The following is a 13,549-nucleotide window of genomic DNA, read 5'->3' on the forward strand; positions in this document are numbered from 1 at the left end:
GTTTTCGATCCGGGTGGGGGAGGGGGATTCTGTCCCAGGGATATTGAACAGCGTCTGGAGATACGTTTGGTTCTTTAAATGGAGAGAAGGGGAAGTGCTATCGCAGCTAGTGGGGAGAGACCCAGGATGCTGCTCAACATCCCACAGAGAGTACATATGGACCTGCCACAGCAAGGGATGGTCTGACCCCAAATATCCGCAGTGCCAACGCTGACAAACCCAGGGGCAATGCAGTAAAGGGGGGCTGTTTGTTTATTTGTTTGTTCATTCGTTCACTCATCCGTTCAGTGAAACGGGCAGGGAGCGGCCACGGAGCCCCTCCAGCAGCAGACGAACCTGACTCACTCAGCTGTGCGGTCCGGGGCCAGTGGCCAGACACATCTGGGCTTCACGTTCCTCGTCTCTAGAGTAGAGATCACCTCGGAGGACAACGACGAGGGGGGTCGTACGAGGCACGGTCACTGTGTACACACGGAGGGAAAAAGAGCATGGGTATTATTTTCATTATCATCACTATTATGATGAATGGTGTCTTGGAGGATTTCACAAAGGAGAAACTCAGTTTGTAATAACTTAGAACAGTGCCTGCCATTGGCTGGCCAGAGGGATCAGGGACGGTTGTGGACTAAAGGCTTGTCCTGCCAAATTCCTACGTTGAAGCCCCAGTCCCCGACATGCTGATACGAGGGGTGGGCCTTGGGAGGTGACGAGGATTAGACTAGATCATGAGGGTGGGCCCTTATAAAAAAAGGAAGAGACACCAGATCTGTCTTGGCACCCTGTGCTCATGGGTAAGAAGAGTTAACATCATTAAAATGTCCGTACCGCCCAAAGCGATCTATAGATTCAATGCAATTCCTAGCAAAATACCAATGCTATATATTTCATAGAACTAGAACGAATATTCCAAAAATTTATATGGAACCACAAAAGACCCCAAATAGCCACAGCAATCTTGACAAAGAAGAACAAGGTTGGAGGTATCACACGACCTTATATCAAACTATACTACAAGACTATAGCAGTCAAAACAGCATGGTACTCACATGAAAATAGACACATAGATCAGTAGAAGAGAATAGAAAGCCCAGAAGCAAACCCATGTCTACGTGGTCAATTACTATTTGACAAAGGAGGCAAGAACAAACAATGGGGGAAAGACAGTCTATTTAATAAATGGTGTTGGGAAAATTGAACAGATACATACATGCAAAGAAAAAAAAACTAGACCACTTTTCTACAACATATATGGGAATAAGCTCGAAATGAATTAAAAATTTAAATATAAGACTCAAAACCATAGAACTCCTAGAAGAAAACATAGGCAGTAAAATCCCTGACATTTCTCATAGCAGTATATTTGTGGATCTATCTCCTCAGGCAAGGGAAACAAAAGAAAAAATAAACACATGGGACTTTATCAAAACGAAGTTTTTGCACATCAGAGAAAACCATCAGCACAATGAAAAGACAACCTACTGAAAGGATGAAGATATTCACCAATGATACATCTGATAAGGGGTTAATCTCCAAAACATACAAAGAACTCATACAACTCAACACCAAAAAACAAACAAACAACCCAATTAATAAACGGGCTGAGGACCTGAATAGACACCTCTCCAAAGAGGACATTCAGATGGCCAATAGACATAATGAGAAGATGCTCAACATGACTACCATCCAATTAAATTAAATATAAATTAAAACCACAGCGAGATATCACCTCACACCTGTCAGAATGGCTATCATCAATAAATCAACAAACAAGTGTTGGTAAGGATGTGGAGAAAAGGGAACCCCTGTGCTCTGTCGGTGGGAGTGCAGATTGATGCGGCTACTGAGAAAAATAGTATGAAGTTTCCTCAAAAAATTAAAAAAGGGACTGCCTTGTGACCCAGCAAATCCACTTCTGTGCATATATCTAAAGAAACGCAGAACATTCATTTGAAAGAATGCAGGCACCCCTGTGTTCACTGCGGCGCTCCTTACGGTCGCTGTGATTTGGAAACCTTCCGTGTCCATCAGTAAGCGCAGCACAGGAAATACGGTCAGTGATGTCGTGGTCACTCTGTATGGGGCCAGGTGGGCACTGGAAACATCCAAGGGCCTCTCTGTAAAGTACACGGGTGTCTAACCACTATGCTGCACACCTGAAACTAATACCAAAAAACATTGAGAGTCGACTGTAATTGAAAATACAATTTAAAAAATAGTAAACACAACTTTACTATAGTTCAACTAATGGTAAATAGTGGTGTCTCGTGCTAGCGCTTGTTACCACAGGCCACTTTCTGCCTCAGTGGGGGCATAGACTCAAGGAGTTGTAGCCCCATTCTCAAGCAGAAACCAGGGGCTCCTCAGACGGTAGGGCTGCATCTTCCCCCAGCAATGGGCCTGGTTCCCGAGCCACAGGATGGCAGGCTGGTGGGTCTCGAAGCCTGGATGAGGGGTCCTGGGGAAAGTGCAAAGGCCGTGACTTCACCTTCCCAGGTTCAAGTTCAGGTTCACTTCCCAGACATGTGGCCCTCGGAAAATGTTGCCTCGTGTCTCTGAGCATCAGTTCCCTCGCCTGGGAAAGGAGAGAACTCACGGAGTGCCTGGCCCACTGGAGGGATTCAGCTGTTGTGGTCCGTGTGAGCACTTCCTCCACCGTACGCTTAGGGTTTTCTCTTGGATCAGCTTCATTAAAGCACGTTTTACGCACCACAAAACGTGCGAACGCCGGGTGTACAATTGGATGAGATGTAACTGCCGTAACCTCGCCACACCACCCCCCTCACTGTCACGCTGAAGAACATTACTGCTTCCCCACAAAGGTGGTTTCGGCTCTTGACGGCCGGTGTCCTCCCTCCACCCCCATGGCCCCGCAGGCTAGAAACGCATTATCTCAGGCTGCAGGTTGCACCGGAGAATCGGGACCCACATCCTAACAAGACCCCAGGGACCTGCATGCACAGCCCAGTGTGAGATGCACAGCCCTGGCCAACTCAGTCTTCCAGCCCTGCCTCCCCTGGGAAGCTGCCCCAGGGCCCCTGGGTTGGGTGAGGTGACCCTCTGGCTGCTGCCTCTTTGCTTGGCTGGGAGCCCCCGAGAGAGGGCAGCCCCCAGAGGGAGCAGACGCTGTGACTCCTCATCCTGACTGCTGTTATTCGTGGCCGCTGTTTTGGTGGCTGTATTAAACAGCAGGTGATTTACCAGCAAGTAATTCTCACACTAACCCTACAGGATAGAAACCCCTACAGTCTTTTCTCCCAGCTGAGGAAACGGAGGCTTCAAGGAAGAAATGGGTTGCTCAACACCAGCATGAAAGAGGCAGAGCCAGAACTTGAACTTCCGGGGCAGGGGAGTGGGGGAAGGACATGCTACCATCTCCTGCACAAAACGAAACGTGGACACCATTACTCCAGCGCACAGTTTGTTAGAAGGCAGCCAGCGCCTGGTGCCAAGGGCTCTGGGGGCCCAAGGAAGCAGAAAATCTGAAATCTCTGAACCATTTTTTTCTCCAGCTCCTCTGTGATTTCCCGTCCCCAAGTCAAGCCTCCCCTTAATCCAATTAAAACGGACTTGTTTATGGTTATCAGCTCTTTATTTGGTTTGTTAAAAATGTGTAAATTACCCAGAGGCCTCTTCATCCCCTGAACCAAAGGCATCGATAAAGCTATTAAGTTAAATCCAATTAAACGCAGCTGCTGGAACCGGAGTGTGGCGGCGCAGAGCGGCGGCGAGGTGGGAGGGCAGGGTTTTGCTGGGGAGAGATCCGATCTTGCCCTGCCGGCTCCTCTGAAAGCATTCGGAGTGTGGGCAGGAAAAGGGCAAGAAGAGGCACCACTCCCCCTGGGCCAGACCAGGGTAAATGTAGCATATCGCTTACCTGTCTCAGCAACTCCAGAAGGTGGGCATGGTTGGACCCATTTTGTAGATGAAGAAACTGAGACTCAGAGAGGTCAAGCGCCTTGTCCAGAAGGGCCCACGACTGGGAAGTGGCAGAGGCAGGATTGGAGCCCCGATCTGTCTAATCCCTGGGCCGGGAATCTTGGAATGTCAGAGCCCGAGGGATCATCTGGCCGAGAGGGAGACTCTGGAAACACACACACACCTGAGTTTCCCCATCCTTAAAGTGACACCGCGCCAGCCCCACAGGCCTGGGGGAGGAGTCAGGGAATGGCGTGGGCCTAAGGCCCTGGGCCTGTTGTAGGTACTTGTCAGGTGCCGAGGTCTGTTAATGGCACTCTTGTCAAAAACCGTCTCCTTCCCCTCCCCGTTTTTCAGAAGGGCAGGTTGAGACCCAGAAGAAAAACATGGCCTCCTCGAGGTTACAGAAATCCCGTGACAGAGCTGGGACTCAAAGACAAGTCCCCGGCCTCCTGGGCTGGCATCCCGAGTCAGGCCCTGCTCTGCCTCTCCATTTTATGGATGAGAAAACTGAGGCACAATGTGTAGACGGCACTTGGTCGCCAGGGTCCCCCAGCTCGGCAGCCACTGTGTCCTGGACTCAGGTCTTGGCACCGCTGATCCTTAGCTATGTGGCTTGGGCCCGTGTCTGGACCTCCCTAAGCACCTGGGTCTGCCTCTTTAAACGGGGTGCTCATCACCGCTATCTCAATGAGCATTTGGGGTGGAGTGAGGTCAGGCCGGTGAGAGCCCCCTGTGACCCAGGACTGCCTGTGCCGGCACTGCTCAGGGGACGTTTGGGGAGGGGCCTGAGCATCTGTCCTTGACATCTCCAAAGACCCAGGGTAGGTTCCTAGTTCCTGGCAGCCCTGAGCCCCGGGGGACACAGCTCAGGAAGGGAGAGAAGATTCAGGCAATGCTAATCCTATTACAGATACATTAGCAACCTTATAGGATCGCAGAAAGCAGCACCCACTCCACGGAGCTTCTCCATCCCCACCGTGCCAGCGGTCCCCAGGGTCTCAGACATCTGGGAAGCAACTCCACGTAGGTGAGCGGGAAAATCCCAGGCAACTGCGCACAGGAGCTGGACCACAGCAGCGCCAAGACCCCGGGCTCCAGAGGCGGGGATAACGCAGCCCGAAGTCAGGCAAGGGTGGGTTCGGCTCCCACCAACACTATCGGCTCCCCAGCCCGGCCCCCTTGGGCAAGCAGACTCTCCTCCCCGAGTCTGCCTTCCTCCTCTCTGAGATGTGCAAAAATGGCCAGTAATTGTGGCAGGTAGTTAGTAATGACCTTAAGGGAGATCACTGGGACACATGCCAACTTTTAAGCCCCAACGCCTGTCTCGAGCGGCAGAAACAGTCAGGAAGGAAGTACTGGCACGGGGTGTCTCTCCTGGAAACGAGCGCGGGGTCTGTTAGGGAAGGGGAGGAAGGAGGGACGTTCTGCTCTCGCGTGTGCGGTGGGACTGTGCAGCGAGGCTGTGGGCTGAAGTCAGTCTCGGTCTCAAGGGCAGGTTTTCCAACTTCTCTTATTCTGTTCCTTTAACGTACGAACGCCGTGCCCAGAAGCGGGCTCGTGGATTCTGCCAGGGTGAGGGGCAGACCTCTCCCTGCTGCAACGCCAGTGCCTCCCACCAGGTGACTGCAGAATATAGCCTGGTGGGAGGGTTGGGGCGGGGGGGGGGGGATGCGGGAGAAAGGCCTCTTTTGCAGGAGGAGAAGAGGGGAAGGGTTCTGGAGAGTGGACTGGCCAGGTGTTTACTCGTTCTTCCCTCTCCCAGCTTTGCTCCAGGTACACGGGTGACCTTCAGACCAGCTGGGTTGCCCCATCTCCATTCTAGCGTGGAAGAGGGCAACTGAGGTGTAGCGGGGGCAGGTTATATTTGGGGGAGCTGAGGGAAGCTTATCAGTCAAGCCCAGAGCAAAGGCCTCTCTCCACGGTTGTCTGCTCACTCACACAGGACCAGGGAGAAGGGAGACATCTTTCCACACTGGGGAGGGCACAGGGCTCTCAGTGCTGCAGACACCTCCCCCACCTCCCCCATTACCCAGGCCCCACCCTCCACACGCCCAAGACCACCCCAGGAAAAGAGCAGGGAAGGGCAGCTTCGTGGAGGCAGTGGAGTATATGTATCTGGGGGAACCTTAGCTCAGGAACCAAGTTAAAACTGACATTGGGACTACAGTGATGAACCTGTTTAGATCAGCTAGGGCTGCTGCAGTGAAATGCCGCAGCCTGGGGGGCGTAAATGATAGAAAAGTACTGTCTCAGTTCTGGAGGCTGGAAGTTCAAGTTCAAGGTGTCAGCAGGCTCTGAGGGAGGGATCAGCCCCAGGCCTCTCTTCTTGGCATGTAGACAGCCATCTTCCCCCTGTGTCTCCTCCTAACCTTTTTCCTCTGTCCAAGTCTATATACAAACTTCTGTGTATGAGGACACCGGTTGTATCAGAGGACCCAGCCCAGCGACCTGATCTCAGCCTGATTATGCTGTAACACGTAGGTCCGGATCTGAGGAACTGGGGGCCAGGATGTCAAAATAGGAATTTGGGGAGACGCCATTCAGCCTGTAACATGGATAAAGCTTAAGTTTTCTGTTTTTTAGGTTGGGTTTTTTGGGGTATTTTTTTGCCCATGCAGGGTGGAGTTGGGAGGGGTTGACAGGGATGTCACCAAAAACACTGGATCTGCTCCAGACAGAGAAAGTGCATTTTCTTCACACACCCAAATTGTAGCCCACACGCACCCAACGTGCAGCCCCCGTGCCCCACTGGGGCAGGGCGGCGCTGCCTCCTGAATCACCGGCTTGCCTTAGGCACCGCCCCAGAGATAACAAAGCCAACGCAGGCTCTCCAGTCAATGAAAACACAAAACACAATTGAACATGACAACAAGGAGAGAGAGAGAGAGCAACCCTTTAAGCACACCGCGTTTTCCAGGTGCCGTGTAAGCTCTGTACGTGGATTATTTCACGGACTCCATGTGCGACCCTCGGAAGCGTTCCTCTTCTATCCCCGGTCTCACAGACGGGGACACTGAGGCTCCGAGAGGAAACGTCGTTTGCCCGATGAAACTGGCCCAATACCAGACCCCGTGTGTGTGTGAGCACCGCCCACCCCACCAGCCCCTTTCCTGAGCTGGCTGACCTTTTCTGGAAAACTCCAAATCTCTTCCCTCTGCTCCAAGGGCCACGGGGGTGTGGGGCCCTAGAGGCTGGGCTGGTGGGCAGAACGCTCAGGACAAGCAGGTCTGCCAGCTTCCTGGGGCTTGTGTGTCAGGCTTCAGAAGCTCACAACAAAAACAACAATAATACTTCTGGGAAAAAAAACAACAACAGCAACCTAGCTGTCCACCGATGGGCAAGCTAAATAAATTCTGCTACTTGTGCTACATCTCTGAGGCAATCACTTGAATAATCAATGTGATAGAGGGTGACATTTGGTGACCTGATTAAAAAGAGAATAGAAATGTCACAAACAGCATAGACAGGGTCCGGCAGAAGTAACACCTGCTTGAGTGTGGGGGGTAGGGTAATAATATGGGTGTAGTCATTTAAGATTTTAATTTGAACACTTCGCCTAAAATGTCATATGGTGAGCTTGAGTGTGATACTGTTATGTTACAGAATTGCATGCGTATGATTTTGCAATAAGAGTTTGTAATAAGAAGAGGTGTTATTTGTGCCAGACACTGTATATGCAAATCTTTTTGCTAGATAGATATTGAAGGGTCTAGATATCCAGACTAGACTGTAGATGATAAACTAAAATGAGAATAATGCTTATCTTGCAAGATCCCTCGGGTTTGAGGTGACTTGCCTTTTCTTTTTGCTGGTTCATATATTCTAATGTTTTGCCAAAGATGGTGCATTATTTAATATAAAGAAAAAGAGGAAGTCATTACTCTCGGGGGTGAATCATTCTGATTTTCTAAGAAATAAGTTCTTTATTCCTAAAAACTGTTTCCTTCAGCACCCCCCCCCCCACACACACACACACATTCAACACTTTTGCTCAGATCTGAGAATTTACTTTTTCTGGTAACAAGAAGGCGAAGCTACGCCCCCATCAGTCTGCTCATTATTTTTTAGAGCAGCACCTGTTTTCTCTGGGAGACACACCCAGATGCCTGTCCCTAATCCACTCCCCTTCCCACTGGCATCAAAACCTGGTTGTGTTTGAACAGTGATTCCTCTCCCAGGTGACTCCTGGGTGAATCCCGATTGGTTGAAGCCATCTCTTTTCTCCATCACTGATTGGTTTAGCAGTAGCCATGTGACCCAGTTCTAGCCAAAGAGATGTGAGGGGACCTCTGCGGGAGGCCCTGGGAGAGATGCCCTCACAATGTGAAACAGCCTTGTCTCTGCTGCTCGATGCCACCGGAGGCTGGACATCTGACGCTCCGGAGTCCATCTTATGACCAGGAGAGATGCCATCCTCAGGACAAAGCCTCACCTGTGAATGTGACAGAGCAGAGAGAAGAACGCTCTGGGTCCTTGATGTCATCGTTCAGCTGCTTAATTCCCAAACGCGAGGTGTTTTTATTACAGGAAGGAAGGTACTTTCCTCTGGGCTTCAGCCATTTGGAGTTGAGGTTTCTGTTACTCGAAGCCAAAGGCATCCTAACTGATGTCGTCTTATTTCTTGTGGCGTTTGCTTGGTTCATTGCAAGTGGTCAGTCCACAGAGCAACGCCAGCTAGTGTGGATGATGACTTTTATTCGTTTCATTTACATGCCCAGCCTTTGAAGGTACACTGATTTTCTTCTCTGCTTCTCGGGGCTGTGTGGATGGACGTGCCTGCACCCACACGTGAGAAAAAGGCTGAGCTGTTGGTGGGAGTGGACCGTCACCCTGTGGACAGAACAGGGAACAAAGGAACTGGGCACACAGGGACGGCTGGGTGCGTGCCCTGGCTCACCTCGGATGGGACTAGTTTCCCATCAGGGGTCCTCACCTCAACTGACCATAATCTGACCTTGGATTATGTCAGATGACATAATCCAAGGACCTTGTCATCTGACATGTTAAGAACAAGCAAGTAGCCGCTGGCTGGTGTGGCTCAGTGAGTTGGGCATCATCCTGTAAACCCAAAGGTTGCAGGTTTGATCCCTGGTCAGGGCTCACGCCTTGGTTGCAGGTTCGTCCCCACTTGGGGCGTAAATGAGAGGCAACCGATCCGTGTTTCTCTCCCTCTCTCTCTCCCTCCCTTCTTGTCTCTCTGAACATCAACAAGCATGTCCTCGAGGGAGCAGTTGTTTCCACTGAGCTATCTGCGTCCTTGAAGATGCTGTGGTCAGGGACCAGAACAAGGCTTCCAATCCCGGAACCAGAAAGGGGTGACATTTCGGATCCCAACAAGCTGAAAGTGTCCCTATGCTGAACCTGGAAGGGGACCCGGGAGCCCCGACTCCATTCCCAGTTTCATGGTCCTTCAACCCACCTCGGTTTCTGCAGCTCCACCTTTGGGGTGCCGTCCCGTTGGGGGGAGCAGGGGGGAGAGAGCTCCCGGATCCGACCCCTCTCTTCTTGTCTTTTGAGGAACCGGGGGGCTGAGGAGCGGTCGCAGACAATGACATCCCGGCGCCCAGAATCCGTCTCAGTCCATCAGTCCCAGCCGGGATGTGAGGCTTCTCCCTCCAGCTCCCGAGAAATCCAAGCCATTATAACAGGAAGCCTGCCTGCGTTCTGTTCTAATTTCTCTGCGCCTGATTTATTTAACTCGGGAGGCAGAATATCGAGCGAAAGAGGGCAAACCGCAATGCTGTGCAGACGTGGGTTCAAAATGCCAGCTCTCCTACATACTAACATGTCGTAAGATTTATAAAAGTAAGAGCAGCGACAGCTGTCGTATCCCCAGCGCCTAGCACAGTGACGGGCACACAGTAGGTGCTCAATAAAAATCAACAGCTGGCTCTCTGCGTGGTTCTGGGAAACTCACTTGACCCCTTTGAGCTTCAACTTCTTCGTCTTTAAAATTAAGATAGGTTTACCCTCCAGGTTTCCAACAAGGATGAAGGGGAACGAAGGATGAGCAATGCCCGTGGCTGCCTGTCTCCATGCCTGAAATTCTTTCACCAGTCACTCCTTCCCAGTAAAGCACTGGAGCCTGGGTGGTAGCCTGGGCATGGCAAGCTGCTGCCATCAACCAGGGGCTCATGGGCTATCACCAGCCCCCTGCCCAGACGGGGACCCCCTCGCCCATCCTCCTGTGTGCACCCCAGCTCCATGGCTCCAGCATCTGGGGGACACCACTGGGTGCCAGAAACGCATTCCATCACCCAGATGTTCGCTCTGTGGGTGCCAAACATCTGCAGGAGGGCAAACGGGAAAGGTGGTCCTGGGTCCCGCCTCTCCCAGAGCGAGGCCGCTGGGCTCCAGGGACATCTGGGGGTCAGGTGTCTGGCTGTGTCGCCGCAGCATTGCCCAGTGGATGGCTCCATCCAGGATTTCAAAGTGGAAGCATCAACACAGGAAGTTTGTGGTCGTCACAGTGGTACCAGCCAAATCCTTCATGGAGGCCTGGGCCGGAAGAGGACCACAAAACAATAGGAAGAGGGGGAGGGAGGCATCTGGCTTCTTTATTTTCAGGCTGCAATTAATCAGACAACGGGAAGAAAAGAGGCCAAGGGAGGAGAAACCTCCTTGATGTGTGATTAATGGAAACCTCCTTCGCGTGTGCCTGCCCCTGATGGGCCAAGGGAAAGAACTGCGGCTTCTCCGACTCCGACTAAGTGACCTGGGGCCTCAGTTTCCATGTCTGTGAGATGGGGATTATCCTACCATTCTTCCCAAGCTCCATCCCTGTGGAAAAAACGCAACAATACTCTACAAATGGGCATCAGATTGTCATGAAACTCGTTGGTGATGGTGCTAAAAATAACTTCAACCTATGGTTATTTCTTCATCCATTCAACAAAAGAAGTCTGGGCACCTTTTCTGTGCTAAGCTCTGGGCACTGGGGACCCAGCGGTGAACAAGGCAGACAGAGTCCCTGCCCTTGACAGAGCTCAGCCCTGACTAGGGGGACAGACTTAAGGCAGCCACACACATAAATAAATAAAACTCTTCCCAGTGGCATGAAGCACTGTCAAGAAAATAAAATACGGACTCTAACCGGCAGTGCATAGGGGTGGAGACTCCTTGAAGTGCGGACAGGTCAAGAAGGACCCCTCCGAGGAGGCGACACTGGAGCTGAGACCTGGAGGAGGAGGAGGAGGAGGAAGCAGTCACATGAACACCGGCCCAGGAACAGGAGGAAGGGCGTGTGCAGAGGCCTGAGGCGGGAACGGTCTCGGATGTACTAGTGTCGTTGCTGTGGTTGGTCTGTTTTTTCCCCTTAACCCCCACCTGAGGGTATGCTCACTGATGAAAGAGGGAGAAAAAACATTGATGAGAGCGAGAAGCATTGAGGGGTTGCCTCCTGCAACACGCTCCGACCAGGGATCGAACCCGCAACCTTCTGGTTTGCAGGAAGACGCCCCATCCACTGAGCCACCCGGTCAGAGGGATGTGTTTGTTTTCGAGAGGCAGACAGGCTGGCCTGGCTGGAGAGTAGCATGAGGTGAGGGTGGAGACTGCGGTCCTGGCCCTCCAGGGCGCTGCCGGTCATGGCCCAGAGTGCTCTGCAATGGGCTGCTTCCTGGACAGTGGGTTGTAGGGGGCAAGCCTGGGGGAGGGGAGGCCAGTGAGAGGCTGAGCCCCATCTAGATGAAAGGGGGTGGTGCGTGGGAGCCCGGCACCTGCTGAGTGCTTACACGTGGCATCTCATTAAATCCTCACTGTGAGTGCCCAATTCTCATCATACCCATTTTATAGATGAGAAAACGAAGGCTTTGAAGGGGTTGCATAGCTTACCAAGGTCACAGAGCCTAATCTAGCCCTAACGCCCGCTGATGTAAATGGTGCAGCTGGGACGCGAGCCCAGGTGGCCTGACTTCTGAGTGCATGTGATCCCCGAGTACATGTGCCAAAGCCACCGAAGGCCCTTTGAGTCAGGGGACAGGGCTGGGGTGGCCCCTGGGAGGACTGAGTACTTCCTGAGACTCTTTGGATGGACCCCGCAAGTACCCCATCCCTCTGTGATGCTCGTTTGGTTCAGAGAGAAGTCCCCAGACCTGCTTCTGCCCAGAGCACCATTGGAAGTGAGAAGTCCTTCCTCAGACATCGCTTTACTCTTAAACATCCTTTTATTGATGCAGAGCTTGCTCTGCAAGTGCGTTCATCTTATACATACAGACAAGTGGGTTTTTACATATGAAGACAGCCATGGCCCTGGCCGGTGTGGCTCAGTTGGTTGAGCATCATCCCATAAACCGAAAGGTCACAGGTTCAATTCCCCGTCAGGGCACATGTCTAGGTTACAGGTTTGATCTCGGTCCAGGCACCTATGAGAGGCAGGCCACTGATGTTCCTCGGGGGACAGTCTCTGTTGGCAAGTTGCTTTACAGCCAAACACACTGGGGTCTGTTGCTTATTAGCTGTGTGCCACCGGGCAAGTTGCTTCGCCTCTCTGAGCCCCCATGTCCTCACCTGTGTGTGGACACAGCAGTGGTCCCCACCGCAAAGGCTGCTGCAGGATCCAAAGAGATGATGAAAGGGGAGAGGCTGGAGGCTGCCTCAGCCTTGGACGCACTTCCTGAAGATGACCTACTGCTACTGTTGTCGCAGTCGTTGGAGCTTTGAGACAAGGTGAGCTGTCCCTCGGACCCGTGCTTCCTCCCCCTTCCCCGGCACTGTCCTCGCACCCACGGCCCGCTGGCCAGGTCTCTAGGGCAGGAGCTGTGGGACATGCCCAGGCGTATCCCCATCTCCTGTGGGGGAGAGACTTCTGGAAGATCCCCCAGGACAGAACCCGGTGACCTCCAAGGTGAAGCCCCAAGTCCAAGCGCTTGCAGTCTTGTCTGCATAAATCCCCACAGGCGTCACCGGTGATTGCAGCATTAACTTGCCCGCGTTCCTCGTAGGTTAATATATGTATTATTTATAGGGCTTTATTATGTGCTCAGAGGGCTCCCCTGAGACATATAATTGTGCTTTGGGAGGTAAATTTGAATAATATTTACAATTAAGCTCCGTCAATAAAGCCACGCACCGGGGCCTCTGTAGAGCTGAAATGGCCCCTGGGTTGGTTTCCCACTAACCACTCCCCCGAGAAGGGCTTGGGGAGCTTTTAAATCTTTCTCCAACCATCCACTTCCCCCTCGGTCTTCTACCTTTGCTTCCAGAATCCAGGCAGCACCAGAGTCATTTGGAGGCTGCGGCAGCCCCCAAGCCCCCAACTTTCTTCAACCCGTCCTCCCCAGAATGCCCCGGGGCACCGGGCGTCATTTCCATATGTGGTCTCCGCACTCTGCTGCAGGCCCCTCCCCTCTCAGGCCCTCAGATCCTCTCTGCTCCCTCCCCCCTCAACACTGCTCCCCCCAGTGCTCCCCCCCCGCCCCCCAGCTGCAGCACCCCCTCCTGCACCTCCCACCAAATCAGCGCCTGCCTCTCCTTCTCATCTCAAGTGTCCATTCCCCGAGAAAGTGTCCTTGGCCTTTGGACAAGGTCAAGTCCCTCTGCAATATGTGTGTTGCACTTACTGAGGCTGCCTTCCACTCAGAGGGTGTTTTCGCAAGTTACTGGCCGTCTCTCCCACTAGCCAATGCACACG

The sequence above is a fragment of the Phyllostomus hastatus genome, unplaced genomic scaffold, assembly GCF_019186645.2.
Source record: "Phyllostomus hastatus isolate PE091 unplaced genomic scaffold, TTU_PhHast_1.1 phas_contig_1162, whole genome shotgun sequence".
NCBI lineage: Eukaryota > Metazoa > Chordata > Mammalia > Chiroptera > Phyllostomidae > Phyllostomus > Phyllostomus hastatus.